At 50.0% G+C, this 6,122-nt stretch overlaps 1 long non-coding RNA gene across 1 annotated transcript; it reads right to left on the bottom strand.

The window, feature by feature from the left end:
• Positions 1–2,385: 2,385 nt before the first annotated feature.
• Positions 2,386–5,426, bottom strand: LOC129062280 (uncharacterized). The gene is made up of 3 exons (XR_008528263.1): positions 5,254–5,426; positions 4,100–4,227; positions 2,386–2,491 (listed from the first exon to the last, which is right to left on the bottom strand). It is a non-coding gene; the product is annotated as an uncharacterized LOC129062280 (long non-coding RNA).
• Between the last annotated feature and the right edge of the window lie 696 nt (positions 5,427–6,122).

A 6,122-nucleotide genomic window follows, 5' to 3' on the forward strand; every position in this document is an offset into this window, starting at 1 on the left:
AAGGACCAGAGTACAGTCCTATGAGACAGACTAGCTTCTGTACTCACCGCCTCATTATATGCATGGCTCTTAATATTCGGAGAGCCTTTTGCCAATACACATTTTCTCATGAAGTGGGAAACCGGAGCCCAGATGCGATGTATTATTGATAGGGTTGTAATTCATTCCTCTGGGGTTGTATCTACAGTGTATACCATTAGCACAAAATATTAAATTACCAGCAGTTGTATATGTTTGTCTATTCAGGTTTGGCTCAATGATATTTGCCTTTTGCCTCAATAAAAGATCATGAATAAAGAAAGCAGGGCAATATTATTTTGTCGTTGTTATTGTCGTTGCAAGGGAATTTTGATTAAATCATTTTCTCTGTGTTGCATTTTAGCAGGCCACGCTTTGCCATAAAGATATGAGACATAAAATAGGGGGATTGGGTGGGGAAGGTGGTCGGGGCCGTTTGTTCCAGCGTGCGGCACGTGGCGGCTTCCCTGGCAGGCTGCTCTGGGCTGGACTCGGGTTCTCTCTGTTTGCAGTGGGGCAGGAGGAAGTGGGCAGCCCAGACTGCATGCCGGAAACACAAGCCATGTATCTCTGCTGGGAAGATGGCACTGGAGTGGGATTTGGGGTGTGGGAACCCACCAGCACATCAGGTACAGACCTTGGTAGTCACAGCATTATGTCCTGGCTGGCAATTGGCAGACAGCCCTGTGGTCACCATTTCTGCTTCCAGTCTGCCTGTCTCTCTTTCTCTCTCTCATGCACACACACAGACACGCTTCTTCAAAAAGATCCCAGGTCATAGGGCTCAAACCAAGCTGCTAATGGAAATGCTACATCACTTCTGCTCTGTGCTCTTTTTGTTCTTGCAGAACCTTGAATGGAAGGTATTTGCTGGTCAGTTAGCTTGAGTACTCCAAACCCCTCCCAACCCCCTTCACTGAATAGTTTTTATGGGTAAACATTTTTTAATGCCCGTGGCTTGGCCTCCTCACCCTTTTGTTATCCGCGCGCCTCAGAATGAAGCGAGGGTGACAGGGACAGGTTTTGAAGCTGTATTCACTTGAAGAAGAAAAACATTTTGGAGAAATGCTTACTCCTCTTGGTTCCAGTCATCAGCCGGGCAGCCCTTAATTCCTCAGGGGCAGAGTCCCTGAGGAGGAGGAGGAGGAGGCGGAGGTAGGGAGGGCCAAGAGGCCCCTTTTCTCAGAGGTCACTGGCTGGGGGAGGGGCTTAGATACCCAAGTGACAGGTTATCCCTCTACAAAGCTGGGATCTCCTTTATAGGGAGCTCCTAAGAAAAACACCATTTGCCAGGCCAGGGGGCTCTATTGAGTTTTGCCGCCTGGGGCACATTCTGGAGGTGAAAACCGGTTTTTCTGAAGACTCAGCAGAGCCAGGCTTTGTTCAGAGTTTGCTCTTTGGCCAGACTGGCTCCCTGAAGGGGAGACCCTGTTTACTTGATGAAGAAGCAATTAACACAAAAGCTTGGGCCTCCCCTCCATAACAGGGTGGATTCTTTAGTACTTGGGGGTCCTCTCTCTTCCCGACAATTGTCTCCTTCCCTAAAGAAGAGATGTGGTGTTCAAAAAGAAGAAAGAAAAAATCGCACAGGCTTGTAAAGCCAATGAAATCAATGCTAAATCTATCAAAGCAGATCATAGACCCTGACGGCTGAGAAGTGTTATTTGTTTTTCCTCCCAGATTTCTACAGAGCCTGGTGTTTTAAGCATACATCTTGGGGAGAAGAGACCCATATAAAGGCAATTACAATTGGTAAATGATTAATGCTGGGTCTGGCATTTTTATGTGTCAAATATGTTTTAAGTGCATTAATCTTTGCAGAATTTATACCCTTACTATACGAGATACATCTTGTATAGAGTTTGAAATATTTGCAATCTATCTGCCTTCACTTAAATCTTATTTACATTTATTTTATTACAATATAAATGGGTCTGAAAATAGCTTGAGAGTTTTTTACCCTGTTCTGCGGGTCCTGCTGGCACTGCGGGGCGGGGGTGGGGGCGCTCGCATAGCGGGGTTCCTTGCTGATTGCAAATAGTTTCAGCCACCTGCCTAGAGAACCCAAGGAGAGAGGGGGCCTGAGTAGACTGTTCCAGGCCATGTCTCCTTTTTAGCCCAAAAGGGAGGTGACGGAGGTCAGGGAGTCAGCATCCAACAGCATGAAGCACAGACACAGATTTCCGGCAGACAGACCACTTTTAATTTTTGTAAGTTACAGAAAGCACGCCTTTCCATTGTATGAATTTTAGAAAATGAAGAATCGGCCATTCCTATCTGCGGTGCTGTCTCCCATTCGCCCACGGCCCGGCCTGTCTGCAGAAGATCGCGACCTCCAGATGATGTCTCCTCGTCTCTCACATCTCTCACTGGTGTTTTTATGTCTAAGTCAGAGCTACTCTGGCTGCTCCCGTTGGGGCTGCTGAAGCCACGGTGTCAGCTCCACGCCTCCTGAACTTCACTCCACTGAAATCTGGTTGGGTATGAGACAGACTCCGGTGGAATGAAGGACAAGAGAAACACATGGATCGTCTGGGGGTCTTTTTCTCAGAGGGTGGGTGGCATGTGAGCCCAGCCTCTGCATTCAGGGCTATCGCCTGGTCAGAGGCCTTCGGGACCTTTGAACCAGAGCCGTGGGAGGTGTGGAGGGCCTGACGCTCTCGCCCTCCCCGGGACGGTTCCTTCCCCGGGGCTGCGGAGAGCCAGCTCACGAAGATGCCCCTGTGCCCGCGGCACAGAAACCAGTGCCCAGTGGTGGCGCTGGGCCTGCGGGGCTGGGCACTATCACTGTTTCTCATCCTTGAGACAGCCTTCCCAGACAAGGCCATGGGGAACTTCTCTGTGTTTACCTAGTTGGGGTGCTGGTCATCTTCCGCCTTTTTCTGTGTCCCCCTGAGTGTGACAGAACTGAGCTTGGTGGGGTTGGTCCTGGCTGAAGGAGTCAGGTGTTCTGCAATTACTTTAGAAAAATGCATCTCCTATGAACTTGTTTACCAAGGTGATGGGTGGGAGGTGTTCCTCTCCAGAACACACTGCCCAGTGAGCATGAACAGCACTTTGCAGGCCCATTTGCCAGTGTGAAATAAGGAGAAATCAGAAGGAGGTGCGTGAGGGGCTCTGGAGGGACCAGAACACCCAGCGGGAGCCAAGCCCACACCTGGCACGGGGGTGGGCAGAGGAGGGCGAGACTCCTCAGTCTCACTCCTAAACTTATCTGGCATGTCCGCTTTCTGGTGACCCTGCATCCTTTCCCCAATATATTTGGAAATAGCACAACTGCATTTTCTTTGGGCGTGGGGTTGTAGCTGTGGGGAGAGAGGAGGTGACCTGGTTTTCAGGGACTGAACTAAACAGGGAGCGTGGAAACTCTTGGAGAGCTTCCTGCCCCCTAAAAGAAATGCCCGTGAACCAGTGGCCGTGTAGCTGCTGCTCGGGCCTCTTCCTTGCTATGTTCAGACATGCCCGTGGCTCAGTGTAAACCCCATAAAAGGCTGTTCTCAGCACCTCCATGCAGACTGGGTGGGTTAGGGCAGATCCACCTGTTGTTTGGAATACTTTCTTCCGGGGCTTGTTCTGACCCGACGCAGGGAGGCAGTAGCTTACAATACGGCTCCTCCCTCCACATCCAGCCCCTCGGGCACAGGGCCTCTGAGAAAGACTCTTCAACAAGGGTATGGGGGTTCTAGCTACTGCTGAGGAAGATTCCCCGCTGTTCTTGGTCAGGGGGACACTGGGCATGCTGGTGGCAGGGATCCAGGTACTGAGAGGATGAAGCCTGGCCCGCCCTCTTCCACCCAGCTTTCTTTATGAATACTCATGGTTCTCGAGTATGAGGGCGGAAATGTGCCCTGCTTGTGAATTATCTGGGCTGTATAGTCCTTCTGCAATGCCTATCATTTCACCGTCAAAAAGAAGAAAAGAGCAACCTGTTTGGCTCTGATAAATGACGGCAGGAGGTAGGGGGCGGAATATTTCTGGGATGGAAGGTTTCTTTGTGTTCTCTTTGTCCCAGTTTGAAAGCAAATCTTATCCCAGTTTGAAAGCAAAGGGGTCAGTCCATCTCCCTGCAGACCCTCCTTACCCCACTCTTATCCTCCCAACATGTATGGTCCACCAGGTTCTTCACGTCATCAATCGGAGTGTGCAGAGAGCCTCGCCCTCCTTTGGGGTCCTCGGCCTGCAAGGTGGATGCTCCAGAGATGACAGTGTCTGTAAAAGCACTTTGTGAAAGGCAATGCACACGATAGGCAGCACTGACATTAGAGAGCCCAGAAAAGACAGGCCCTTGCCTATCACCCTCCCTTCACCCTGCAGGCCCGCAGCTGCTACCAGACAGAGATAGATGAGCTGTATCAGGGGCCTTGACTCACTCTGGACTCCACACCCAGAGTTCAAGACTCTTCTGCCCACCATTGCTTTGCCAACATGGTGCCCCAATGACCTTCGCCTTGGCCATTTCCAGAGTGGGGTTTGGGCACAGAAGCAAACCAGGCATGTGCTTGGCTTATAGAGTAGATTCATCCAGGGACTGGCCTCCTGTCCCAACTGCCCTCAGGACTTGCCCCAAATGGCTTCCTAATACAACCCACTTGGACACGAGAAGCAAAGAATGGAACCAGGTCCTACTTTCCTGTTAGCGCTGCACCCTCCAGCCCAGGAGTGAACAGTGAGCCAGTGCCCAGCTCCTCTAGTTGTGTAAATCTCCACAAAACCAGGCAGAACTGCAATCCTGGTGCTTAACTGCTCAGCACACACCTTACCATACCAGTTCCCATTATCGCTGAGATTTATTGCCTGGGATCAATGTAAATCCTCAGGAAAACAGAGAACGAGCTGGAGATTTGGTTAAAATGCAGCAGGTTCAGCTACTTTAGCCTTGGAGGAAGTTTTTGATCAACTTCCAGTCAATGTAGTTTTTTTTTTTTCATAGTTCATCCTCTGCTCTTCCTGCCCAATGATTCTCCAGATGTAGTCTCTTAGCTTTAGTTTTCCAAAACCCTGCAAATCCAGAGATTTCAGACTCACCTGTCCATATGAGTATCTGTACCTTCAACAGAGCAGGGCCTACTATAAGCTTGATTCAAAACAATAAACAGATTTTTCATAAGATAATTCAGAACAAAGAGGTGGCTAGAGACTCATGTGTATGGCAGAAAGAAAAGGAATTCCAAGTCTTGGAATGTTCTTTCACTCCTAAGGTTTGAGGACAGGAAATTAGAAACAAGAAACACTTACTGTATAAAGTGTCCAGCTCGGCAGGCCTGTGCAGAACAGAAATGGCTCCTGAGGGAAGGTAGGGGCCGGTCCTGAATAGCCATTCTCCCTCTAATCAAAAGGAATATGAGAGCAGAGGAAAGTGAGTTGGAGTAGAGGAGAGTAAAGATAGCTGGAAAAATAGAGTTTGGAGTATGGTTGGGGTTCCATTGAACTTTTAGAATACAAGTTGGTAGCAGACAATAAAAGAAAGAGAAACTGGTTTTTCCAAGGCAAGGGTGAAGAAGAAGGACTCGGCCCCTTTCAAGGAGGTGGCACTAGTTTCACTCTTTATTTATGCACCTCGCAGCAAAGCTTCGGGTTACCTGCTGAGCTCAACCAATGGAGAGAGGGCCTGGGCTCCTGGCCCCGCCTTGCAGAGCCCACACCCCAAGGGGCCGTGAATGGCCGGGCCTTACTGCAAACTAATATCACTTTCTCATTGTTCTGTAAACACCAGAAAAGGGAGCAAAGAGAGGTGGGGTCTGTGTCACTGGTGGGACTACAGGTTATCTAAATGTTGGCCCTGGAGGCTCTGGCCTCAGGAAGACCTGGGAAAAGAAAGGGGAATGCTGAGATCTTATCTGGGCTAGGAGAGGCTGTGTGTGCGCGCCGTACGTGTACCTGTGTGTAGGCACTGGAAATTGATGGCCTTTGGGCTGTGAGCCGAGGCCCTGGTTGTTCGCGCCACACAGCGCACTCCAGCAATCCAGCGGAGGCCGGCCAGCCCGCCTAAGGGCAGCTGGAGAGAGACGCCCAGAGGTCTGAGCAGAGGTCCAACCAGTGGTTATTCTGATATTATGTACAGAGTGAGTTTGCTGCTCTCCTCTGAGAAGTGAGAGGCTTTGCAA

Source organism: Pteronotus mesoamericanus, unplaced genomic scaffold (genome assembly GCF_021234165.1).
Source record: "Pteronotus mesoamericanus isolate MK-2021 breed Mesoamerican mustached bat unplaced genomic scaffold, CSHL_Meso_final scaffold_705, whole genome shotgun sequence".
NCBI classification, from domain to species: Eukaryota; Metazoa; Chordata; class Mammalia; order Chiroptera; family Mormoopidae; genus Pteronotus; species Pteronotus mesoamericanus.